Source organism: Felis catus, chromosome E1 (genome assembly GCF_018350175.1).
Source record: "Felis catus isolate Fca126 chromosome E1, F.catus_Fca126_mat1.0, whole genome shotgun sequence".
In the NCBI taxonomy this organism is placed as follows: domain Eukaryota; kingdom Metazoa; phylum Chordata; class Mammalia; order Carnivora; family Felidae; genus Felis; species Felis catus.
Window position 1 is genome coordinate 53,296,237 of NC_058381.1, and position 27,270 is coordinate 53,323,506.

Genomic DNA, 27,270 nt, shown 5'->3' on the forward strand with positions numbered 1-27,270 from the left:
TTCGAAGAGCTTTGCGTAGAGAGGTGGTCAGCCCACACACAACCCCTTTGTATCTGTTCTAGCTTTCCTGGAAACCACTTCTCCCCTCTGCTTCACCTCCCTCCCTCCTTCCTGATTCTCACTTAACTAATGCTACCAGCTCTCCTGGAGGAGAGCAGCGTCTGGCCAGCGCGGACCGTCCCCCGTGTCTATACCCTGAAGTGAACGAAATCCGAAGGTGAGGGTGCAGTGGGAAGGAAGGGGGAAACTCGGGAGGACGAAGGAAGGGTAGGGTAGAGCTGCTCCCTCTGTCCTGATAGGGAGCGTATTTTCTTCACTATTAGGTGTGCGATGCTCAAAAAGCAGAGGAATGGTCAAAATCAAAATAAATAGCCAACGGAAATAGGCGGCCCCTCCCTGGGAATGGTAATTGCACAGGATGAAAGTTTATCCAAACACAGGAGGAAAATGGTTCGTGTTGGAGGGATGGGGGAAAGCAGTGATCCTTACTGGAAAGGAAATTTGTTTACCACATTTTATTTGCCCCTTAGTTTTTAATGCTGCTCTGGCCCCGTGTCCTGTAAACAGACCAGCTTTTCCATTCTCCAGTGGTGCCAGGAGAGTCGTCAAAGACGGAACAGACCGAGCTGTGGCCAGAATCCTGGACGACTGAGGTCTCCCAGCTACAGGCAGCCACGCCCAGCCAGGGGTCTGATTTGAAGTCTAGGTGTGGAGACAGGGAGAAGGCGGTCCGGCTCGTGAAATCACCTCTTCTCTGCCCCGGTGCAAGAGGCAACAGAAAGGGGCTTGAGTACCCAACGTGCGTGTCCATTCGGGCATTTGGTAGGCCGCTTAGTCGGCAGAGGCCACGGACAGATGCCGGAGAGAACTTGGCCTCTGGGGAAGAAAGCGCGACTGGTAGTAGGGTGGGATGACGGGAACGTGGTGGTGAGTGTGCCCGGGAAGGAGAATCAGTGTTCCTAGAGTCAGGGTCCAGACATCACCCACATCAATACCCCCGGCCAGCAGCTCAGCTCTATCCCCAGTATCAAAGCAAACAGGCCAAAGAGCCTGCTCACAGCCAGAGAGAAGCAGCGATGCCATGGCACATCAGGAAAACACAGACTCCACGGCAGAGTCCACACTTGACGTTTCTCTTCCCATCCAGGCACAGAGATCATCTGGGCCAAGAGTCATGGCAGGCGGGCCACCGGCTCCGTGTATGTAGAGCCTACGCTGACTGAACTGGCGAGCAGATCCCCCGGGTCATCTGAGTGCTGAGTCCCTGGCACCGTTCTCAGTGCTCTGCCTGCAATAACTCACTTACACCTTGCTGCCACCCCACGACGCAGTTTAAAGATCGGGAAATTGAGGCCCACGGAGGCAACCGACTAGAGGTCTTCCTACACTTCCGAGAGGTCTCATGACTAGGGTGGTTGGGATGGTTCAGTGCAGACGGTCTGAAGCCAGAGGCTGTGCCATTCAGCCTCTCTTTAAGGTTGCTGTGTCCTAAAATAGGAGTCAGAGTCCCTAAATTTCTGCAGGAAAAGGAGCCTTCTGCCCCCACCACTGCTGCCTCACATACCATGGAGGTGTGAATGGAAAAACTCACAGACACAACAAAGATCTGGGGTGTTTTGTTACAGCAGCCACCTGGGGCTGATACGGCTTGCGTTTTCAGTCCCTCCTTGAGGTGGCCGTAGAGAAACCGGAACATGGCATGGAGGGCAGGGTCCTCATGGGGTACGCTCTATGGCAAGTCACCGACCCCTTCAGCGTGGTCCCTTCACCTGTAACAACGAAGTCTCAAAACCTTCTCCCGCTGTGGCCGTGAGATTCAAACGAGCAGCTTTAAAATTGTAAAGCACGGTAGAACACTGAACATGTTATTTCCTGAACTGCCTGATTTTTCTCCGCTGAACGTCCTATCATCTCTCACATATCTAACATCGGTGCTGGTGACCGCAGCCCACAGATGGCATCCACTGTGCCCCAAACTCTAATTTTACTTGTTTGTACGAAGTGAGAAGAGGGGGTGGGCTTTGAGTTCTTCCCCTCTTCCCAAAGAAAGTGAACCTCCGACATAGATCTCTGCCCCTCTCTTTTCCTTCCTATGCTCTTGCCCTTGAAAGGGGGTAGTCAGAGAGCAAATGGGAACACAGCCTCTCTCCCTGGGGCCTGCTTGCTTTTGAGTGACAATTCTTCCATCTTTGCCTTCTGTCCCCAGGTGATAAGCCCTTGAACCCAGGCCCATCCCCTGTAGCAGGGGATCTAATCACCATTAGCCAACTTTTCTGCCCATGACTTGGTGAAAATGTTTGCATTAGAGTAAAGGACAGGCAGCATTATGCATCCATTCAGGAACCCTAATGAAGAGTTCATCTGGCAAATGAGACTAAGACTGTAAGATCCTGAAGGCAGGGAGCATCTCGTGTGTGTGTGTGTGTGTGTGTGTGTGTGTGTGTGTGTGTGTGTGTTTCCTTTAGTGTGTGTGTTTCTCCTATTAGACGCTGTGAAATTCTTCAGAAATTCTGACCTAAACTTTGAGTTTCTTTTTTTTTCCTTTATTATTTTTTTTTAATGTTTATTCATTTTGGGAGACAGAGAGACAGAGCATGAGGGGGGGAGGGGCAGAGAGCGAGGGAGACATAGCATCTGAAGCAGGCTCCAGGCTCTGAGCTGTTAGCACAGAGCCCGACACAGGGCTCGAACTCCTCAACTGTGAGATCATGACCTGAGCCAAAGTCGGATGCTTAACCCACTGAGCCACCCAGGTGCCCCAGAACTTTGAGTTTCAATTTCTCTTTCCTATTTTAAAAATGAACCTACCTCTCAAATAATCAGCAAAAAACAGACACATTCTATTGCAAGAAAAGTTTCTACAGGGAAAACAACCCATCACGCAACAAGCACATTTCCTCCACTGTTCAGAAAAAGAAAACACTTTATTGATGAATAGTGGGCAAACAAGAAACTGGCAGTTTGGTGGGCAACACAGTGACAGGTCATTAGTAGGAAAACTCAACTTGACATCTTTCTTGTACATCTGCCATGTTCAAGCCATCACGCAGCAACTGAAGAGCTCTGAACTTGAGGCCCTTTAATGACCTCAATTTTGATCTGAACCCTCACCTGTAAGAATTGGTCCAAGCGACTGATCCATGTGATTCTGTTTTCTGAGGATTAAATGTCAACCACAGTGCCTGCCATGTGATCATTAACATGAGGGGGCATCTCAGGGATAAATTTCAATGCATAAGGAGTGACCCAGGTCCTGCTCTTACAAGGGTCGGGACGGGGGAGAGAAGGAGACAGTTAAAAGGAAGAAGGAATAGTTAAAATAAGTTGAGTGTAAGCTCAGTAAAAGACATATGAAAAGTGCCGGGGTCCAGGAAGGAGAGATCAGCATCTCTCGAGTACCCGTCCAATGCCAGCTGCTTTAAAAGGACACGTGCCCGGTTGACAGGGAAGAAGGAATTCAGGGAGGCTTCCCAGAGAACGGAGCCTTTGAGTTGAGCCTTGAAGGATCAGTAGGACTTCAGCAGCCTGGGTACCCAACATCGACCTTTTTAAAAATAGACTCATCCAGGAAGAATTGCCGAGTTAAATTGCCGAGTTAAAATTGCATGAGTTAAAAATCGTGCTGAGTTCAATCAAAAATCACCACTGGAATGTGAAAGGAACGTTCTTAATGAAGCCATTCCAGAACGTTCCCAACTCTTGGCTACAGGAGTAGTGGCAGTGAACCATGATATCCTGAACTGGCCCTTAAGGTGCATCCTCTGTGGACAGTTGTCAGAGTGGCCAGGGCCCTGAGGGTCTGACATGCAGCCCTGTGCCCTGTGCCCACCGTGGTAGGTATCAGCGAGCAGCACCCATGAGGCCCGAGAAGCCACAGACTGCAGTGATTCAGAACAGACTGGCTCGCACTGAGGACGCTTGAGGCAAAGGGTAAAGAATCTTTCATGTTGTTGAGCTTCACTGCAGCTCATACTTGGAAACTGGAGAGATCAGGTGTCTGTCCAGCCCCTCTGGTCTGGACGTTTCGCTCCACGGATCGTGAGAAACCCTGGTCAGACCCCAATTAGCACTCACAGTGCTACCTTCGGTGGTTCGTCTTTCAGTGCATCTGGCTGAAATCACTGTTCAGCATGAACAGTCACATATGAATGCGTAGCCTTTCCTATTGCCCATAATTATGCTCAGGGCCGAGGACGGAGGGGCCCCACAAGGACCACCTGGTGGGCTCACAACCCCTTCCCCCCTGAGCCTCCGTTCCGGGAACTGGGCAGTCCCTAGGCCGGTGGGAGCCCTGAATATAGACAGCTTCATGACCAGGACGATGCATCTTCCACACCCTGCTATCCCCATGCCTTTAAAACCCAGACCTGAGGTTACAGTAACAGGGAGGAAGGTAGGCAAAGGACGGAGAAAAGGAGGAGATGGAAAACAATAAAAAAAAAAAAAACAACCAAAACACAAAAAAACCCCACCCTTTGACAGAACTCGATAACCCAAAGTACATGGTGATCGGTGCCGGACGGCATACAAAAGCCAAAAGGCAGGTCCCAGGACGGGTCAACTTAAGACTTAATATTTGCTTTTCACTAAGCAAACTAATAAATCCCCTCCAGTTGTAGCCACACAGAGCGACCAGTTTTTATTTATTGGTCAAAACTGCAGGCAGGTCTCCCCCCTGCTCCTTGTCACCCGGGCAAATAGTAGTTCCCCCTTCCCCGTGCCTGCCATCAGTCTGTATGTCTATTTATCTTCTGCCTCAACAAACTCAAGTTTAGTGCAACTGACAACCAGTGCAAACAGCTTTGAAGTATTCTTTGGTAATGGACTTCCCAGGACAGCCCTGGTTTTTGGCTTGTGCAGCCGAGGATCAAGGGAGAGGAGCTACTTGGCAGAGGAAAGGCAGGCATCAGCTGGGTCAGAGGAGGCTTCGAACTTGACACATGGGAGGGACCCGAGACGATCACCAACTTCCTTCTCCCATTTGGTGGAGGAGAAAACTGAGACCCACAGAAACGGATCTAACGCTGAAGGACGAGGGTACAGATGTAGCCTGGGCAAAGAAGGTCTCACTCTGAAGCAGAGGTAGGGGGAACCAGCCCTGCTTTCCACCAGCCTGGCATGAAGGGTCTTGTCCAAGGTCAAGGGCCATTCCCAAGGTCAATGTGATGCCCTTTAAAGCATATTCCCGAGCAGAGGGCCTTACTTCACGATTAGAAGCTCCTATCTCTCCATCACCACCAGGGTTTCCCTTTGTAGATGATCAAAAGTCCCTGTGGGTCAAGATTCAGTGCCACGGGAAAAATTTCACAGGGAAGCCTGAACAAAATCTTGGGGCTGGGGTGCTAATTTGAGGTTCTGTTCATAATGAGTTGCAGCAAGATGAATTGGTTCAGGATGTGGATGAAATGGCTTTACACTGTACCTTGGGCAACATCTGATTTACTCTTCTCCTATTGAGCCAAAAAACCCCAGCAAATCTTCAAGTCATGGACTCTATTAAATAGGACGGCCTGTGGATGTCAGAGACAGAAGAGGCTTTGGGGATCACATGGCCCGACCCCTCCATTTTACAGGGAAGGATTGAAGGTGAGGGGCTCTCTGAGATGAAAACTCAGGTTTCCTGGTCTCCCCACTCTGTGGTTTTTATCAGCAGAAGACACGCGAGATCCAGAAGAGAGAGACTGATGTGCGTCAGGGAGAGGGCAAGAAGCATCTGCCTCGAAATCTCATTAAGAACTTGACATTCAGGGTCTCTTGACAGTCTATGAATTGCTCTTCAAAATCCTACCACTTCCCCACCAGGCTGAATACCACCCACCCCTCTCTCACCGTTCTCTCCCACTCTGCCAAAATGGCTGCCTCCCCCAGGCCTGGACAGTCCCTCGTCTGATGTTGGAAAGGGGATTCCTGCATCAGTCAGAGGTAAATCTAGATAAAGGTGATGCTACAGACCACTTCGAGCTCTGGGGTTCTGTGTTTCTATGTGAATGAGAAGATAAGGAGAGAGAGAAAGAGGAGATTGTTGCCTTTGGCACAACAGCGAGACTTCTGGAACCAAAGACTGTACGTGGGACATAAATGAAGGAAATGTCTGAAATGAGTTTGTCTTTTTAAAAAGAAAAACAGCGTCGAAGGAGCTGGGCTAGTGTTCCTTCAAGGGTGGTGAAGGCGGAGAGAGTCTGAACAAGGGCAAAGACTCAGGTGCACGGGGGAATCTCAGTTTTTACACAGGAGTAATGAGAGACTGGTTCCTAGACTTTTGCGTGCTCATTCTACCTCAGTAGGCGAAGACCTCCCTGTGGCCACGGCGTGCGAGAGGCGCGGGATTAGCCGAAGGCTCGTGTTCCAGTACCGCAGACACTCGTGCCCATCTTTCAACAGCAAAGATGGAGGCCTGATCCCTTGACAAGAAGCAACAACTTCAGAATGGTATGCAATCCCGAAAGCCCGGATCTGCCTAGCCTGAAAAGAACCTGTAATTTGCCTTCAGATTGTTCTTACTTGTCATGAACACCGAAAACTGGGCAGACACAACCTTCCCGTCCTCTACCGCCCACGACCACCACCAAGTTCCGCTCCTTTATCCCAGATAAAGTCAGTGTCTGGAAAGGTAAGAGTGAGCTGGGAGGTCCCATTCAATATGATCGGAGTTGAACTCAAAGGTTATCTGGGAGACTTTGGAGAGAAAGTACACACTTGGGTCCAACTTACATACCCTTGAGATTTCAAAGAATCCTAGAGTTCAAAGGAATTTCAGGAAGTCCTCCAGCCAACTCCTTTGCTCTCCAGACAATGCCATCCCGATCATTAAAAAAAAATTTTTTTAACGTTTATTTATTTTGAGAGAGAGAGAGAGACAGAGTGTGAGTAAAGGAGGAGCGGAGGGAGAGGGAGAGGGAGACACAGAATCTGAAGCAGGCTCCAGGCTCTGAGCCATCAGCACAGAGCCTGACGCAAGGCTTGAACCCACGAGCAAGATTGTGACCAGAGCCGAAGTCGGATGCTCAACCGACTGAGCCACCCAGGTGCCCCCATCCATCCCAATGATTATTAGCTCTTAGCCTCCATCTTGCAAAGATGCATCATTTTCTTCTTGGCTTATTCTATGTGGTATGTGCGTGTATCTCACACGCATGTGCATGCACACATCGTAGTCTGTTTTCTCCTGTTCCCGGTAGCTGTTTTTGTTTCCTACTGATTTGCTTTGTTCTTAACATGAAAGGTTAGGTTCATCTTTTTAAGTAGGACTGTATTGGAGAGGAATCCCTGATACTTTGAATGGCTGCCATATCCACTATCCACAGCACTTCTTCTGAAGCATGTGGTCTCGACTGGTTCATGACACCCAGGCTTTTGTTCAGTATCATGGAACCCTACCACCCTGGAAACACCAGATTTGGTCAAGATTGGTGCTTGATCCAATGGCATCCATCTGTAGCCTACCTGGTGGTCAACGACGTGGTCAGACACAAGGGTTCCGAATGGCAGCTGGCCAGACTAATCGAGAGCATCGGCTCGCTACAGCAGGTAAAGCAGCAGCAAAGGCAGTGTCATCAAGTCACCCACTAGGGTGACGGTTATTCTGGTTTGCCCAGGGCTGTCCCAGGTTTATTGCTGAAAGTCGTGTGTCCCGGAAAACTGCTCAGCCCTGGGCAAACTGGAACAGCTCCGAATGCGAGAAGCAGGAGCAGTGATTCCTGCTGCTGAACAGAAGGTCAAAATGACCATGGTGTCAGAGTTCCTGCTCTTCCTGGAAACTCTGTAGCGAATGGATATCTTGAATGACTTTGGGCTTCTAGACAGGTCTTGCCGGGCAGCTGCTGGGTAGACTGTTTCCTGTCTACCTTACTTCCATTCCCATGCAACTTGGAATAAACCCTCATTCACGGAAGTGATGTAAGTGGATCTCTGTTCCTTGAAACCTGAAGGAATCTAACCAGGACGAGGAGTCTGTGTGCATGTCAAGGAAGGAAGGCAAAGCCCACAGACAAGCTTCACATTTCAACAGCATGAAATTTCCTCAAGAGGGTCCCCTCCCTCATTTTGTGGTGAATCTGAGATGCCAAGAAGGTCCCCGTTGTTCCCCTTAGAAGACACCAAAGTCATTAAATGGTCACAGAAACCCATCACCTACAACACAGAGAAGGTGGATATGTACAGCTTTAATTCTTTCTACAAAAATGAGCCATCCATTTTTTGGGTGCAGGACGTGCAGACATCGTTGGCTCTGCAACGCAGACAAGATCGAATCTAGAAGTGCTTTCAGCCATGCGCATGGTGGTGACAGAATATTTGACTCGTGTTTCACGAGGCCCAACCTGCCGTCAGGAGTGTCATCGGCATTCTGGGGGACGAGGATCCTCAATAAACACACCAGCTCTGGCAGCCAGATTGTCTGTAAGGAAGCACCATGTTCTGGCATGGGTCCCAACTGCCACCTGCGAGGTGGGGGGGGGGGGGGGGAGGGGGTCTTCATAGCGGGCGGTGCGTCTGCCTCAACAGAAGACAGGTGGGGAACAAGTATAACAGTATGTCAGTTATATGTCAAAAATACAGTTTAAAAAAGGTAGAAGGTAGCTGGGATGAACAAATCGTCTTTTTCACTCTTCCAGACATACACCTGCGTGTGATCCGAACGAAAGAAGCTGGACACGGAGGACGCCAGCCGTCCTGAGCCAGCTCCCCTGCAGGAGCCCCTCCGGTGTCCCTGACACTGGAGAGCCCTGAAGAACTTCAGCACTCACCTGCCTCGCTCTGGAACCCCAGGGGGCCAGATCCCAAATAAGGGAGAGGACGTACTATTCCAATGTTGCTCACAGAGCAACGCAAACACCGGCCGCTTTAGAAGGAACAGGAACGAAAATTAAAATCCCATTTGACCTAAGTGTAGTTAACTATTCACTCTGTATCCGGCTGGAAGATAATGGAGCAAACAAGAATGACTGCGTCCAAAGGCACAGCAGACGGGGGAGCCGGGGGGCAAGACAAAGGGTGCGGTAGAAAGCCCTGTGGTTCCCGGGGGTTGGGGCGCGGAGCAGGGGGCGGAGTCTTAAGACCAGGCGACGGTACAGGGAATGTCTCCCACAAGAAGGAAGGACGAGGTCTGTGACGACGGTGTCTCGCCAGCTATATGCAGGTCACGTCCGGCTCACGCAGGTCCAGACACAGACTACTCCTCAGTGCACGAGTCTTTACTTTCTCCTCCAATGTCCTCTCCAATCTAGAATGTTCTTCATTCTCCGGAAGAGGAAGTCTTAATCAGATCCAGAGCTCTTGCCTCTTAGGAGATGGTCCCATCTTAGCCGGGTCCTTCCCGGGGATCCTGGCGGCACACGCCAGCCCCGCCCGGCTTCCTGGCGGGACGTGTGGGCAAGGAAGAGCAGCCCTTAGCCGCCCCTCCTTTCCAGGCCTGTGGACCGAAACACAGCATCAGAGTTAGAGTCTGGCTTCTGCTCTTTCAGCAGTGAGCTTGACTTTCCTGTCTTTAGTCCACAATGTTCTAGCCGGTGAACAGAACCTCCAGTGCTAACCGCGCTATCCGAGCTAAGACAGAAAAAAAAGAAAGGCGTATTTATACCACTCAAGGAACTCCTACGCGGAATTGTCACGGGGAACCCTCCACACAGACCTCACCGCGATACCCACAGCTGACTTAAAAAAACAAACCAAAACACACCGAATACAGCCAGCCCAGAGCAAGTAGAAAATTCTCTTTTTCAGCATTTCACTAGGAAGGCTGTGAGACATGGTGCAAGAAGCATGGGGGTGTTAGGTCACCCACTTTATAGCTGGGAAAACTGAGGCGCAGAGGGTGCCGGTGTTCTCAGTGTACAGGATGACAAGGGCCTGGTCCCTATCCCAACGTTCACCTTAGCTGAGACCTCTGTCTATTCTCACAAATCCCTTGACAACTAATGAGGAAATGATCCAGGGCAGATGGGTCTCCTTAGAGGAAAAGGGAAGACACAGCTTAACACATTCTCTTTCCTAATGCTGACTGCAGATGAACGAAGATGGGTTTGGGCTCTGCATACCTCTGTCACTTCCCGCCACCCCCTGTGGCTCCCTTTTCGGAGAAATATAGCTAGTGCCACCAAGTGCCCCCGGGGGACTTCCCCATTTTAAAATTGACGAGGCCCAGCAAGGCAAGCCAGGGGCCTACTCACAGGCACAGATAGCCCAGGCCTCCCTCACGACAGCAGCAATCACCGTCAACTCACACGGAACAACTTGGACAACTGCAAATCCATGCAAATCCGTACGGGGAACCCAAGTCCCAGACCGGGCCGGCTGAAGCACACAGGCAAACCGGCCCTTGCAGGCCTCGGGAGAGAGGGGACACGGATCAAGCTCGAGGGACGCACGCTAGGGATTCCGGGGGTCAACAGGCCCCCTTCCACCCCTCTGAGGACCTACGGACGTCACAGCTTAGCCCCCTGCACCTGACGAAGGGGTGTTCTCCTTCTTGAGGGCTTTGGCTACACCCCAGGCAGTGATGTGTGCAGCTGCCGTGATCCCCAGAGACAAGGTGCTAACTGTCAGAGACGGGAGGAGGTCCCCGCGGGCTGGGAGGCACTGAGCAGAGAACTCAGAGGACATTGCTCTGCAGGAGAACCGCAAAGGGCGAGTGTGCGTGTGAGAGCCACCTACCCGCAGAAAGCCAGCCAATGTGCCTACGCAGAGGCGCTCTGGCACTCCAGGAGGCTCTCTGATTGGCGGCCAAGAGGAAACCGTAAGTCTCACCCAGGTGTGGCCTGGGCTCTCCAGACACTCTTTCATTTGGACCCGAAAACACCCCCGAACGGCCCCAAGGTTGTGCTAACTTTTCTCTGGTCTCCTTCCCCCTCCCGGGCAGCGGCCCTCTGCACAGGCTCACGGAGGGCCAGGAGGAGCCTTTTCCCCAGGGAGACGCACACAGCTAGCAAATTAATTGGCAACAGCGGGTGAATCACACTGGGACTTCCTTCTTGTTGCTGGGCAACCTCATGCACTTGGCAGAGGGACATTAAACACAGAGGGGAATGTTGGGAGGCATTTGCAAAATAAAATAAAGAGTAAAACATACAACACCCCAGACTCATCCCAGCAGGCGGACCCAGCCAAGGCGGGCGGGGGGGTGGGGTGGCGGTTGGGATGGGGGGGGCGATGAGGGGATCACTGCAGGGAAGGAAAGTAAGGTTAGGGAAGAACCAGCCCCACAGAGAAGCACACCCCCGTCCTCCCTCCCCACATAACTCTGCTCCGGGTAGTAGCATTTGTATTTGGCCAAAGACACGCCTCCGTTAGCCTAGAGAAAGGCAACAAACAGGGGGCTCAGGGATTAGCAGGCAGCTAGAGATTTGGGAGATTACCCACAAACCAGACGGTTTTGCGAAGCTTGCTACGCGACAACTGTATCTCCTATGTATGCTTCTTCAGCGTGCATCACGCCCAGGTGAAGTCGCACTGCCACGTCCAGGGCAGGATCCCCTTCCCCCAATCCTTTCTCCACGTGAATGTTTTCGCGCCCGTTGCCAAGGCCGCTGGGAGCTGATCAGACAAACCTCCGACACACCGTGTTGCCCTTCAGAACCAGTCTCTGGCCTTTTTGAAAACTCCCGGGACAGAAGTTAAATGTATGGAGAGTCTGTGTGGGGAACAGCTGATGGAGGAAAAACTGGGGCCAAGGAAGGAAGAATGGGAGGATGGGGGCAAGAGCAAGATAGCCCCTGTGGTTGGCGGAATATCAGCCCCCAAAGACACCCATGTCCCAATCTGGGCAACCTGTGACTGTTCCCCTCTGTGGCAGAAGAGATCTGACATACAGAGGTGATTCTGGAAGACCCGGGTAGGCCCCACGTGTCACCACAGGTGTCCTTATAAGAGGGAGGCAGGGGGAATGAGATACGAAAATGAAAGCAGGAGCCTGCAGTGATTCAGGAAGGACTCAGAACACAGAGGCCTTCAGAAGCTAGAAAAGGCTAGGAACTGGATTCTTCCCTAGCCCTTCCAGAACAAACCAGGCCTGTGGGTACTTTGAGGTTAGCCCGGTGAAGTGGGCCTCCAGAATGTACGAGAATACATTTGTGTTGTTTCAAGCCACTGCGCTTGTGGTAACTTCACAGCAGCCGCAGGAAACTAATGTTGTCAATCGGGCCTACCATGCCTCTGTCTCCCGGCGGATCCAGAGAAGAGGGCATTAGGGATACAGGTGACAACGGAATGCAGCTGGTCAGAAGGGATGGGGTCCCAAATTTGGCTCAGAATCGTCTACCAGACACCCTGCAGGCTCAGAAGGGAAAGGTCGGGTCTCTGAGAGCAACTGAGGCAAAAAGCAGTCCGGGATTTAAGCAGGCTCTCAAATTATACCATTTGTGACTGTCACTCGGGCTGGTGGCTTAATCTCTGAAAGCCTCAGTTCCATCAACTGAAAAACAGCTGTAGCCTTTCTCTAGATTTCTGTTATGTGGGAGAGAATGCTCTTCTGTCTTAGTAAGTCATTGCCAATTTAGAGTTTTCTAGTAACCACGATGGAGGCGGTATTGTCACAGATCTAGAAAAACAGGATTCAGAGTCAGTCTAGAGTAGTGACTCTCCAAGTGTAACCTTGGACCGGCAGCTTCAGCAAGCACCCGGGTAACTTGTTAGAAATGCAAATTCTCAGGCCCTGCCCCAGACTTACTGAATCAAAACCACAGGGGGCTGTTCTGTAGCTTGTAAGATGGTTAGCAGCACCCTTGGCCTCTACCCACTAGATGCCAACAACACCCTCTTCCCCGTGTGGCCATCAAAACTGTCTTGGGCATGGTAAGAAAGGGAAGGGAGGGGGGGTCATCAAAATCTCTCCCACTTGAGAAAGGCTGCCTCTCAGGGGTGGTTCATTCTTGACCTTGGCTGCACATTAGAATCACCTGGGATGCTTTTCGATATTCCAGTGGCTGGACCTTGGCCCCAACCTGGAGAAATCAGAATCTACTAGGGCAGGATCAGGAGGTAGTTAAAGCTCTCTGGGTGATCCCAGTGTGCGGCCAATGCCGAGAAGCACTGCACGTTGCAGAAGGCCAGTGGGCCCGGAGGAGACACCTCTCCGAGCTGGGGAAGGGGACACACCTGAATCCTGACTATGGGAAGCACACAAGAAGCTACAATAAGCATGGCTTGCTGTGGACCTGGGAACCGGCATCCTAGTCGCCAGATGAGGGTGACTAGATGGGGTGGAATAGAAATTCCTATTCCCTGTGTCACCTCATTTCCCATCAGAACTGGGTGGACACCTTTCAGTGTCTCCCATGAATAACCACACAAAGCCTCAGTTTCCTCCCCTAATAAACAGCACACAATGAACCAGCTCCCACGAGCTAGAAACATGAGCTCATTCAACAAAAAGAACTGTCTTAATAAAGACAGTGGGATTGGCAGTGGGGCCTATTCAGAAACGGGGAGCATTAATTCTCCTTCCAATTGGGTAAACTCCCCAGGCACTGAAACCACAATCCTCCCACAAGGATGCCCCCGGAGCAAGGAGAGATTTCCCATCTATTTAACGGAGCCCTGAAAATCAGCTTGGCCGGGGCTCCACACTGGGTTGGAGCAGAAAGGAAGGAAAGAATTAAATGAGAAACCAGCAATGAAGAAAGGGAGGGCCGAACAGGTTGATGCTCTGGCTCCTCGAAAAGAAAGATGAAGTCATGTGTAAATTGTCTGTCCTGCTGGGACTGTCTTTTTCCTCCATTACTTCACTCCCTGCCTACCCTGCTGAAATGCTGAGCCAAGCTCTTCCTTGGTTCCCTTGGCCCAAACCATTAAGTCCAGGATGTCACTAGGGGAAGTGGGGGCTGGAGAAAAAAGGAGGAAGAAGAGGAAGAGGAGGAGGTGAAGAGCAGAGGAGAGGAGACCGAGAGAGAGAAAGAGAGAGGGAGGGGGTGGGGCAAAAGAGGAGTGCAGGGCGAGAGAGCAGCTCACAGGGCTCTGACCTTCTCAGGCATCCCTTCACAGAGGCACCTGGATGAGTGGGCCTTTCTGTCCCCTGCCTACGTCAGCCCCCCAGTGGCTAGCCTAGATGGAAAGATGAAGAGGTCACAGAAAAAGCCCCCCTCCCCACCTAGCGAGGCTCTCAGAAGCTAAGGTTCAACGGGATGGAGTCTGCCAGCACGTTCCCATTCTTTCCCAGAGGACCTGATTTCTGTCCTGACCACGTAATGCAGCTGATCGGAACAAAGTAGAAGAAATCCAGCCGCTCTCTACCAGGGGTGCCGAAGAGGCGAAGGACTCGGGTCCCTTTTCTGCTCCGAGGGCCTCTTAACAAGTTCCTGCGCTACCAATTAGCCCAAAGCATATAGGACTTTGCTGCTGACACCGGCCGTTCCCAGGGTTCCCCCATTCCTTTCCCTACACTACTGGCCTTCTCCAGAGTCAAAATGTGTCTCCCGCTTGACGAAACTCCTGGTTCCCTCCAGCCTGTAAACCTCGTGTGCAAATGTCCTGACTCTTGCAAATGTGTTAAAAAATAAACTTTAAAAAGCTTCCAGATGTTCTGTTTGGATGGGGGTGTTTCTCTGCTCCTGTCTCCGGAGGCCAGTGCACGACGCCCAGGGGCACCACCGCCTGGGGGTAGCGGGGGAAATGCCCCTCCCCCAGGGCCACGCTCGACCAATTCATGCACCAACCCTCCCCCTGCAGAGATGCGACCGTGCGCTTCCTCTTTGTTCTTCCACCCTTATGGGTGAGACATATCCCCCTGAGGTTTGCTCCCTGTAGTGCAGAGACCTCCAAAAGATTCCAAAGGAGCGAGCCTGAGATCCCAAATAACATGCCTTCGGGCTCTGTCTCCTCAGAGCACCCTCAAAATCCTTACACCACCTGCCTCCGAGGCAGACTCAAGTACAAAATGACACAGAGCGTCCCTTACACATGTAAGGTGTGAAATCCCCACCTGCAGGGACATCCGAGGAGCTGGACCAGCTGGAATAAGGGGACGGTGCTCACGGCTGGCCAAGGCCCCTTGGGGCTGGTGGCCTCTGATCTATACAAAGGCAATTGCCAACGGGCAGCCTTGTGCACACACAGCCCCACACGCACTCTTCCCAGCACACACACCTGAGGGCTCGGGGTTCTTTGCACAAGGTGACGCCTGCTCCCTTTGATGTTCGCCGGATGTGTTCCCATTGGGTGAAAACCAGACCTCAATAAAACTGGGCATTATCGAGAGACTGGTGGTTTGTGATTGCACCAGCCTGTTATCTCGGCTGCCCTGGGTGGGGCTGCTTTGCGGTTCTCCGTGGAAAAGCATTAACTTCTAGGTGGATCAAAGACCCTTCTGAACCAGCCGACTTGGATCCCTTGTGTATCCGCGGGAGACTGTTCCTGAAGATGGACTTTAAAGATAATACGGACCCCAGTCCCACACTCCCTCTGCCCTCTCCTTATCATGCAGCACGTCCCTCAGGGGCCACCCAATGGCCAGTCACAAGGCCCTTCTCTTCTCTTTCTTCAGATGGCCCATTAACAGTAGCTAATAGGGGACTGGGCCAGAGAGGGTCCGGCTTTGCTGCAACCATGAGGACCAAGGGGACAGAGGGACACCTATGTGGAGATCTTGCAGGAGCTCCTCTGCCCTCTGTGAATCATGCCAGGGATGGGGTTCCACAGGAGGGCGCGTGCTACCCTCTCTCCTCAGGAGGGATAAATGGATAGGTCCCCTCGCTTGGTCCCTAAAGTCTCTTATTGGACTCTACCGTCTACCCAAATGTTTGAGGGCCCATAGCCGCCTGCAGTGAGGACACTGTGGGACCTGTGGCTTGTCTGGATCTAGAACACCAAGGACTGTCAACCACATGGGAGAGAAAAGAGCCCGTGCACTCAAGGACCCATGCTGGCGGGCTTCGAGGGCCCTGAATGTTCCTCAGCACCTCACAGGTCGGTCACCGGTCAGCTGGAGGCATCCGTCAGCAACCACGTTTTCCTTCTCGGTGCTCAGAGGACCCTTAGTGTCTGACCCTGAAGAGGCACACGAATGAGTGAATGAATGTATGAATGACCGAATAAGTGAATCACCAGAAACAGAGGCTAGTTACCCAAGAAGTGCAGGAGGGACGTGAGGCATGGACACTCACTCCTACCAACAGGAAAAGACGTCCGGCAGCACACGTCGCTGAGGACACCTCGGCTTGTTGAAATGGAGTCAAGGCGAGGTTCGAGTCCCGGATCTTGGGCCAGTTACCTCAGTTCTCTCCAACCCAGGTGTTAAACGGGAATAAGAGAAGGATCCATGTTGTGAGGACGGAGTGAAAGACTAACGGCTCAACAAGTGAATCTGTCCCTGTAATTGTATCTATCTCGATCTCTACTAAAAAATTCGGGAAGGAGGGACTGTAAGTCACTGCCTCGATTATCTTCCTGGTGTAGACCAGACCTAAGAGGTGTATAAAAACTCCAGACTCATCCTTGGTACTCTTTTTGTGAAATCAATAAAGCTGTCTGTAGCATTTAGATTAACCGTTACCTCGACGCCTTCCATGCTCCCTCCAGCACCCCTAAAGCGTGTGGCAACGTGTGTCCCCGTACAGGGAGCAGGTGACAAGGGCCCCTCCTCCTGGAGCCGTCCCCCTGCGCCCCCCCCCACCCCAAGAAGAGGATGGCCCAGCCACTGACAGGACAGGACAGGACAGGACAGGGCTGCGACCTGGATTCCAACCCAGTTGACGTAAATCAGGCCTCTAGGTTTGACGCTGTTTAACCTGGAAGCACATGGACAGAAGGAAGGATGGACAGACGGACGTCCTCTGCCCACCTCCAGCTCCTGGGTCCTGCCCTTGCTTCTCTCCTCCTCCTAACTTGGAGTCCCTGACTCCTCCTCAAACCCTTGGCCGCGTGTTCTACCCCCCCCCCCCCCCATTAGAGACACTACAGCCTGAAGAGCCAGCTTAGGCCAACCCAACAGAAAGGGGGCTCTGGGGACTCTGAATGGTCTGCCCGGCCCAGCCCCAGCCCCGCCTGCACGGCATGTGGCACGGATGCCAAGGTGACAGGGTGGTGGGGGGTGGGGGAGCAGGGCCTCGGCACCCTCCCGTCACTGCGGGGCCAGGCTGTTAACCAAGGCTGCAGCTGGGCTCTCAGAGGCCGGGGGAGGTCAGGCAGCAAGTTCACAGGACAGGCCACCCACACGGCACATCAGGACCGCTGGACTGTCCCCGGGGCCAGCGCGGCTCTGGCCCTTGGCCCTGACTCGGAACACTCCACCATATGGCCTCCCTCAGGGAGGATGAGAGGGAGGAAAAGAATAAACGGGGGATGGGCAAGAAGGAGCCACACCTCCCCCTGGGCGCCAGGGACCCTTCCTGGGCTTGGGGGAGGGGAGGCTGGAACTGTCCCCAGCAGCAGGTCCCAGAAAAGCAAGCGAGTGTCACAAAGTGAACTCTGACAGCAGCAACGATGCCCGCGATGAGATGGGGTCTTCCTCTCTGTGCTCTGCAGCCCCCAGATGGGTTCCCAGGGTTGGATCTGAACCTCAAACACCCTGGACCTTGGGCTACTTCACACTTTGCCTATTAAAGACCCAAACTGGATTTTCATGTTTGCAGAGACAACTTTGACCAAAAGTGTAGGCAGTGGAACAAAACAGGAAGAGAACTCTCTCTCTCTCTCTCTCTCTCTCTCTCTCTCTCTCTCTCTCTCGTTCTCCCTCCCTTCTAAAACTCTAAAAGTATGGGGTGGGGCGAGGGGGACAGGAGGGGGAGGCAAACAAAATTTTGGCCGCTTTGGTACCTCTGGGCACCCTGGGGCCCGCCTGTGCTCTGTTGAAAGCTCTTCTCCCTTTCTTGGGTCCTGCAGACACCGGTCGGTGGGTCACCGGTTGGGCAGGGATGGGGGGAGAGGGCAACTGGGTGAGGCTCTGGGAAAAGGGAAGAAAGAGGTGAAGAACAGATTCTCTGGCAGAGCTGTGGAGGAAAGAGCCTGAATGCCTCATCTGGGCGGAAGGCAACCTTCCCAAGGTTCCTCGGCATGCTGGGACTTGCTGGAGACCAGAGCCCCGGCTGGCAGAATGAGGGTGGACAGCGGAACCAGAATTCAAAGGGGCAGCCGGAGGAGGGGGGCCCCATGGGGGAAGAGGGGGAGGTTTCAGTGAATCATATAAATTAGAGACAGAAAGGATGTCAGGCCACCTTCACTTCCTTCCTCTCCTAATGGGAATTATCTCATTAGCCCCGAGCTTCCCAGAGGCTGACTCTAAATGATTCCTGTAATGGGGATTTCAGTCCACAGCCTCCCTATCGGATTGGACTCCGAGGAGGGCTAAGAAGGGCTCTTAAAGGGACAGCAGCAAACCACGCCAGTCAATCTACTCGACACGGAGTGCCTTCTCCAAACACTTCACGCAGCATCAGTATGACCCTTGTGCCCTGTATTCCCACTTACAGGAATTTACTATGAGGAAGCAGTCATGGACATAGGCATAGGCTCTATAACAACATCCCCTTCCCCCAGAAGAATGAGAGTCACGTTCTAATCCCTGGAACCCATAAATGTTACCTTCTATGGCAAAAGGGATTTGGCAGGTGGGATTACGGCAAGGGTCTTGAAATGGAGAGATGATCCTGGATTATCCAGATGGGCCCTAAATGCCCTCACAGAGGTCCTTATCAGAGGGAGGCAGATGGAGATCTGACTACAGAGAGAATGAACGTTGACCATAGAGGTAGAGATTGGTGTGATGTGGCCACAAGCCAAGGAATGTGCCAGCCTCTTGCAGCCAGAAGCTGCAAGAGACCAGGAAGGACTCTTCCTTGGAGCCTCCAGAAGGAAGAGACCTTGTCCACAACCTGCTTTGAGCCCCATGAGACTCATAAGATTTCAGACTTCTGGCCGCCAGAACCATAAGACAATACATTCGTGTTTTAAACCACCAAGCTCCTGGTGATTTGTTACAGCAGCCCCCGGAAAGTAGAATGGACATGAATCAAGTTCTTACCAGGATGTTCTTCAGAGCCTTTCGGCACAAAAGAAAACACCGCTGGAAACATCAAAGAAGGGTTCCAAAATAGCTATGCCACAGTCCTATGGCGTACTATATGACCATAAAAACACCGTGATGCTATTCCTTAAAAAGAGAGCATTGATATAATCGAGTATGGATCCTGAATATTTTCCTTGCCTTTTATAAAATTTTCTTTTTTTAAACCTTTTTAAAAGTTTATTTATTTATTTCGAGAGAGTGAGAGACAGAGAGAGCAGGGGAGGGGCAGAGAGAGAGGGAGAGAGAGAGAATCCCAAGCAAGCTCCGTGCCATCAGCACAGAGCCCGACGCGGGGTCGATCTCATGAACCACGAGATCACGACCTGAGCCGAAACCAAGAGTCGTACGCTTAACTGACTGAGCCACTCAGGCGCCCCCTTTTATAAAATTTTCTAATGGTAAGCATCTTATAACTACCTCTGGCATCACGTAAGTCACAATTTGGCAGAGAGAGTCAGAATCCAAGGTCGGTACCTTTCTGGGCTCCGAAGACCGTCTCCCGGCAGAATGGCTCTGCTCCACACACACCTCAGCCTGGCATCACGGCCCTCCAGCTACGGACCCACGAGCCTGCAGACCCTCCTGACAGGTAGCCTGGTCCCCTGCACTCCTCACCTCCAGCCTGTTCCCCTAACCCATCACAGAGCGTGTTTATGTCTGCCTCACATGCCATGCGGGGGCCGCCGTAACAAATGATCACGATCTGGTGGCATGAAGCGACAGACACTTCTCTTCTCAGAGTTGAGGAGGACAGAAGTCCGAAATTAAGGTGTCGGCAAGGCTGGTTCCTTCCAGAGGCTGGGAGGCGGAACCCGTTCCAGGCTGGTCTCCCAGCTGCTGCTGGCTGTCGGCCGTCGGCGACCTGTGGATGCTTCACTCCAGTCTCTGTTTCCGTCTTGAGATCCCCTTCTTCTCTGCGTCTCTCTGTTCCCTCTCTCTCCTTTGAGGACTTGTCACTGGGTCCTTAACTAATCACATCTGCAGAGACCCTATTTACAAACACAGTCACAATGTGAGGTTGTGGGTGGCCGTGGCTTCTGCGGGACGCTCGTGGATGCGCTGCAGACAGCCTTTTCTTTGGGTCTCGGCAACTCCGCAAGGCCTTCTCGGAGTCCTCCAGGTCCCAGACGTCAATCCCGCCTGGAAGGACCCAGGGGCAGACAGAGTCTCCTTAAATGAACGAACTTCCTGGCAGCTGGAGTTGCCGATGGCGGGCAGGGCAGCCTCGAGAGAGAGGTTCTGCACCACGCCAGTGTTCCCAGCAGAGAACACCCGCCTGGAAAGACTCAGAGGAGATCCTGGTCTGCAGAGGAGATCGATTTGGGTGGCCAGGGAGAGTACGGCTTTACAAGAGCCGAGGAGTTGTACCCAATCCACTTAGCACAGTGCTGGGCAAGGAAAAGGCACTCGAGAGATGTTTACTGCCTCACCAGACAGGCCCCCTTAAATCTCAACATTCCTCCTTTCAAAGAAAGTGTGGGACATTCTGGAGCAGATTAAACTAAGAATTAGATGATCTGTATATTCAACGACTATCTGTCGAGCACCTCCTTGATGAACTGCCCTATGAGATACCGATCGGACACTCCCGTGTGCCTGTCTCTTCCCTCATGGCAAGCCAGTGACATACCAGGGCAAATCACGTGGCCAGAGACACCTCAGTCTGAACCTCAGTGATTATGTGGACTGAGAAAGAGACTTGGGACAACCAGAGTCGGTACAGGGGCAGGTGGTGGGTTCCTGGGGAAAGCCTAAGAGATAAGGTCCTGGGATCTGTATTTGCTCCTCCTTGGCCCACTGAGGAAGGGAGAGAAGGCAGAGAAGCATTTTCTGCAGCAGCAGCCCAGACTAAAAACACCTACCGGTGTGATTTATCAGCTGTGTGAGGCCCAAAAAGCTCTTAAGCCGCAGGTGGGTGCCTGTAAAGCCACCCTCCCAGGGGAGCCCAGACCTCAGGCCCTGCTTGACTGCTAATCACCGTAAGAACCACAGTGCCTCGGCCCCGATCTGGGTGGCCCTTGACCACTCCCAAAGCCTGTCACGTGCTCGGTGATCTCAGCTGGCCTCACACAAACCCTGTCAAGTAAGCAGGACAGGTGTTGTTATTATTCCCACTCTACAGATGGGGAAACCGCCTGAGCGCTTCGAGGACTTGCTCAGGGCCACCCAGGGAGTACATGTCCCGGTCACCAGCCCAGTGCTCCTTCTGCAGCCCAGGCTCGCAAATGGCATCCCCACCACCTACGTTCTGCCCGCGAGTACTTTGGGGTTTTACACAGGAGACCACAAAGATCAGATGATGGCACCTCCTTCTCTCGGTGCTGGGCTTCTTTTCTGGACCCTGGGGAGCGTGACTCCCTAAAACTCCCACCTCTTCCTGTTCAATCAACTTTGCTCCTCCTGCTTCACAGCAGGAGGTGGACCGGCAGAGGCAGGCATGACTCCTGTCCAGGCCGGGCCACCCTTGCGAGAGCGGCGAAGCACGCCTTTTGGGATCTGGGAGCAGAAGCAGCCCGTGTGTACCTCTCCGGGCACGGGGAAAGACCAAGGGCACGCAGAGCTGACCCGAGTGCCGGGCTCAGCTCTTGAGCTACAGCCTTGCCAACCTGCTCTGTAGAGGTCGTCAGAGCCGGGCCCTGTCTCAAGCGGCCCCAGGAAGTGGCTGGGTGACTTCAGAGAAGAGCAGAGCAAGAACAACACTACCCTCTTCTGGGGCCACAGGTCAGGAGGGCAGGAGTTAATGATCCTCGGGTTGGCCCTCCGTGGGAGGAGGCAGGGTTCCTTTCCCAGGGCCGCTGGAAAGACCAGCCCATACCGCCCCAAGGCATTCACGGCAGAGCTGATCGAGGTCCCAGAACCAGAACCCTTTGGGCAGCACCTGTAGGGCGGGGAGGGCAGGGCAGGGCAGGGCCAGCCCTATCCACAGCCCACTCCTTCTGGAATTCCCGGGTTCAGGCTGGCTCCGTGGACTTAACCTTCCAGCCAAGGTTGCCCCTTACCAAACCACTGCTTTGTCCCCTTCCTCATCCCGTGTGGGACTTTGTGTCCTCCTCAAGGCCCCTTGGGAGACCCTGTGCAACAAAGAGCTCCATGGGCTCTTCTGCCTTGGGGTTCAAGCCGGAGGGGAGCCGTAAGAAGGGAGTGGAAGGTGTGCAGGCTGTGAAAAAGCCCAGCCACCTCCAGCAATCTAGGCCAGCGTCCGGTTCCCATGACACTCTTACTGGCAGCGTTAATAACTAACCACGTCCCAGACAGGTGCTGGCGGCCTGGCCTTAGGAGTTCTTGCTCAGGGTTGACAGTGAGTCACTTCCCTTTTATAGTTTGCTAGCAGACTGAGTCACCCGGAGGCCGACCCTTTCACACAAGTTCTCACACCTGGGCCAAGTGGCATCCGTGCCTATACCTTCGACCACCTTTTCTCCGCATCAGCTGGGCCCTGTGAAGTGGACCCTCAAGGTCTAGGCCAAACAGTGTCCCCGTGCCCCAGCCTCTGCCCCTCCCCATCCCTCCCCACTCCCTCAGTAGGGACAGTGACCCCGGACCCAAGGAGTCTGGAGAGATGTCTGAGAGAGGGGTACTTGACAGGTGGTCACCCAGGCCTGACAGTGGGTCAGGTGTCTGTCACCTTTGACCTTTACCCTAAAGAGCGCTCTCCTACCTGCCCACCCCTCCATTTGCACACAAGGATGACCAGAAGTGGAAAGTTCTAGATGATGAGCCACAGGACAAAACTGTGAGGCCATAAGTTAGCTCCATCACCCTCAGGAAGGACAGAGGCTGTGGGTGGTAAACTGAGTCCCATGACTGTCAACATACTCTCTATGCCCTGCGTCAGGTGGGAGGCAGGACTGGCCTGGCAGGGCCACCTTTCTGTGTTTTCTGGAGATACACCAAATCAACCTCACCCGGGGGGAGGGTGGACCCCTCTTCAGGTGCCCCTTCCTTCCCCACCCTTGCATGGTATTTCCTATAATTTTTTTTAATTAAAAAGAGAAAGAGAGAGGGGGGAAAATGAAAATTATGAAAAAGAAAAAAACAGGAGGCAAAAAAAAAAAAAAAAACCAAACAAACAAACCAAACACCTCACTGAAATAGTCTGGGGATTTACTTTTTTTTTTTTTTAATCCTCAGAAAGTCCCTCCCGCTACCTGGTTTCTAAAACAGACGATAAACACAGATGACATCAGATTGGACAGCACTGGGCGCCTCACCGCCAGGGGCTCCCGGCAGGTGTGAGACTGACAGGTTGAGAAAAGATGACACTCTTTCTATCATTAGAAGATGAAAACCAAGGGGGGAAGATGAGAGGAGAGGCTGAGTGCCGGGTGTGGTGGGAAATCTGACACCCCGCCAGCCGCTGGCCTTTTGGGTGAACTCCGCTCGTCTAGATGGGGCGACAGGGTGCTTCCTTGGGGCGGGCGGGCGTGTGTCCCCCACCTCTCAGGTGTCGGAGTGCAACTCACTCCGGGGCTCAGAGAGCGAGGCTGCCGTGCTCTTTGAGGCCCGGAGCCCCCCGGACTTTCCAGACTGAATTCTGAAATCGGCTTTGGCAGCTGTGGCTCAACCCCGTGCGGCGTGAGGGGCTCTGTCTGCCACACACGTCTCGCACATACTGTCCGAGGACGTGGCCGGCCAAGCTGCGTCCACAGCACGGAGGGTGCAGATGCCAGGAGAGAGAGGCTCCACCCCGCCGTGGCTGGCTCAGGGACACCAAGTGAGTCATCAGGCCTGAGCAGTGACCATGATGTCCCAGGGTGAAAAGTGGGAGGCCCGGGGACGGAGCCCGCTGCACAGACGCGAGCCACGGTGACTCACATTTGGACCCCGAGGGGAAGTTCCATCCGCGAGTCCTCTGGACGGCTCCCGTCCCCCGGCTGAGGTCATCCCCACTGGCGCTCGGAACTGGGGCTTGTTTCGTTCTTTCTCCCAGGGCCCCGGGCTTTTCACTCTCAATTACGGTTACGGCAGAAGTCCGCGTCCTAGCCACCTCTCTGTCCCCACCACACACGCGTGATGGTTGGACCCGAGGAAACAGCAGGTCCTCCCTGGGTGTCAGGTTTTCAGGTCCCCACGGGAGCATTCTAAGAGACACGCTGTTTGAGGGGTGAGCTCTGGGGCACAACGAGCCTGCCCCAGCCGGGCGGTCACTCTGACCGCAGGACAGGAAAGACACACGGGGAGTGAGGACAGCCCCGTCACCGTCAGGCTCCCTCTGACGGCAGGAGGAAGAGGTGAGGAAGACACAGGTGCTGCAGGGCACCAGGCAGAGCCCCCTGACGGGCGGCAGGGAGACCACAGGGATGGCCGGGATCAGCCTCTCGGGTGTCCCCTGAGGGCAGCCTGCTCCCTCTCCTGTCCTTCCACTACTGGACGGGAAAAACGGGGGCATCTGGCCTCTCTCTTCCCAGAATTCTTCCCCCATTCCCTCTGTTTCCTCTTTCCCTTTGAGCCGAGCCCGCAGCCTACCGGTCTGATGCCCGATGGCTTCGAAGGCAGGGAGGAGAGGAGACTGACCCTCACAGGGAGCCACCACCCCAGGGCAAGAGGCTAGCCTAAACGGGGCAATCACAGCTCCTGAGAAATGGCCTCGGAGCTTCTCAGCTCATCCCCACCTTAAATGTCATCCCGTTGTCACACGTATGTGATTGGGCGGGACAGGGATAGGCACCCCGAGAGCCCGACCGATCGTGCCGTCACCCCTCAGCTGCTCTGCTCCTCTCCGTTTCCACACATGTGGCTCCCAGTTTCCTCAGTGGGAAAGGCTGATGCCCCCCAGGCTCTCGCTGGCCAGGGCCTCCTTCAAACCCCACCGGTGCCCCTGTCCTCAAAGACACCAGGTGGGCGGGGGCCTCGGTCTCAACGCCCCTCTTCCCTCTGTAGAAGCTCTTCCCAAAGTGTTCACGCGGCCAGCTCCTTCGAGCCTGTGCTCAGAGGTCCCCTCCTCAGTGAGGAGCCCTGCCTTATTCAACACTGCAACCCGCCCTCCCCTCCCCTCCCCTGCCGGCACACTCGGCCTGCCTTTCCTGCCTACATCTCTGTTGTTTTGCAGAGCCCAGCGCCTTCCCAGGTACTAGGTGATTAACATATTTACTATTTTGCTGTTTAGCATCCACCCTCCCCACACTCTCGGCCAGTTCTGTGACAGCAGGATGGCGTCCTCTGCCTCGAGCGCCCCGGCACGGCCCGGGCACCCAGTAACGCTCCGTTAGATGAATGCACGAGCGAATGAAGGAAAGAATGAGGAACTCGCTGCCGTTCCCAAGGGCACGGAGGGCTGTGGATCTCAGGGAACGAACTGCTATTGAGGCTGAGGTCACCTGGGGAGGGAGGGGAGAGGGCGGGCTAAGGCAGAGGGAGCTGTTTTCACAAAGGCAGTGCCCACAGTTGGCCTGGAAATCCCCTCGGAGTCACTCATTAACACCCCGCCCCCCACTCACGCTCCCCTGCCAGTCACCCGAACTGTAGACGGCGGCCACACTGACTTCCCCGACTGACTCCTTCTCAGGCCCAGCCTCCCACCCTTCGTCCCCACTGCCATCTGAGCACCCAGTGTGTTGGGTCATGTATTAAGACATGCAGGGAGGGAGGGATGAGATGGAAGAAACACCCACACCCAAAAGAAAATAAGCTCCCACTCCGCCCGCCCCCCCCAGCTGTGAAGGCACCAGTGGGGGAGGGAGGCAAAGGTGAGATGAGGTTCCAGTGCCCTGGGCCCCCATGGTTACGGGGTTTCGAGGAGGTGAGCACATAGATGGCAATATGGCGGGCGGGGCGGGGGGGGGGGTTGCGCTGGGGGGTGGCATGGAAACATTCCAGTCTTGGAGGTAGGATACGAAGCACGTAAGTTTGTCTAAAAGGATCCGGATTTGAGTGGGGAGTCGTAGCAATAAGATTAAGTGTCCAGTGAGGTCTGGTTGCTCAGATAACAAATAGAGAAGCATGACAGGGTTGCTTTTCTGTTTTATCTTTTTTTTTTTTTTTCAATCCGAAAGTAGCCATGATGAATACTGGGTTTAAGAAAGCAGGTTAGAGAAAGCACAGGTAGGATCATGTGCGGAAAGAAAGACTGGAAATCTAAAGGTTGGCGCCCCCAGTGAGTATCCCGGTGTGTGCAACCAAAGTCAAGATCAGCAGGGTGGCCGGGAGAAGGGAGGGGAAGGATCAACTCCGAAAATCACCGGGGAGCAATGGTCAGGATTCAGGGTTCTAGGGGATGGGGGAGTTAACACGGTTGGATATCTTCCTTCTACGTGATCCATGAGGAATAAGATAAATAAGGAAGGAAACAGACAGGGCATCTATTATGATCTGGACTTTCATTTGTATTTTTGTACTGTCTCATTTAGTTCGTGACCTCCCCTGACGACAAGGTATTAGCATCACCATCTTATAGGCGACAGGCTTACCAATTCACCCCAGATCATATCCGGAGCTAAAGAGGGAAAAAGCCCCACTGACATTAAGTGTGTGCCTTAATACATCCCAGGCACTATGCCAAGCACTTAACTCTGTATCCTCTCATTTCATGGCCCAACATAGCAGGGATTTCCTTGCGTCGTCCCCATTTAACAGCGGCGAAAACTGAGGTCTAGGGAAGTGAAGGCCATCGGCCTATAGTCACAAAGGGAGGAAGTGATGGAAGGCAACCTGGGCGACTGACGGTTCCTCTGTCTCCTCACCTGCAGGCTGGGTAGAACACGCTGACCTGCTAGGGTTGTGACAGGTGGGAACGAGTTCGCCCAGGTAGAAGCTGTGAGAACACAGCCTGCCTGGAATTAATTGCAATGACCGTTAGTATTTATTAACCTGTGTCCCTGGACCTCCTCTGACAGCTAACTGCAAGGCTCCTGCCTGCCAATCACCCCTGTGGGCTGGCGTGCAGGTACAGGTGCATTCGGGATGTCTGGGAAGAGGAACTTGGCTGTAGAAGGAACAAAACCCCCAAAGCAAGAAGGGGTTACCTTCTTGCAGCTCACCTTTGTGTCTTGCCCTTCTTTCTTGGTTCGGAGCACCTACGCAGGCCAGCCTCAAACCTCTGGTTTCACCTAGAAAAAGAAGGGAGAGTTACACCAGGAAATAAGACAATAAAACTCATCTTTAAGCTTAAAATGTAGAGGGAGTGGTCTCTGAATGCCAGACAGCCTGCCAAGGACATAGGAGTTTAATAGTTGTTTATTCTTTTTTTCCCCACTTATTTTAGAGGGAGAGCGAATGGGAGGGGGAGAAGGACACGGAGAGAGAGAGACAGACAGACAGACAGAGAGAATCTCAAGCAGGCT

At 53.3% G+C, this 27,270-nt stretch overlaps 1 long non-coding RNA gene across 1 annotated transcript in view; it reads right to left on the minus strand.

The window, feature by feature from the left end:
• Positions 1-2,905: 2,905 nt before the first annotated feature.
• The window catches only part of LOC109494440, a 152,511-nt gene continuing 128,146 nt past the window's right edge, over positions 2,906-27,270 (minus strand). Inside the window, exons 2-3 of the long non-coding RNA XR_002738044.2 lie at positions 26,968-27,036; positions 2,906-9,409 (exon numbers count right to left, since the gene is read on the minus strand). This is a non-coding gene — a long non-coding RNA (uncharacterized LOC109494440). The remainder of the gene's footprint in view (positions 9,410-26,967; positions 27,037-27,270) is intronic.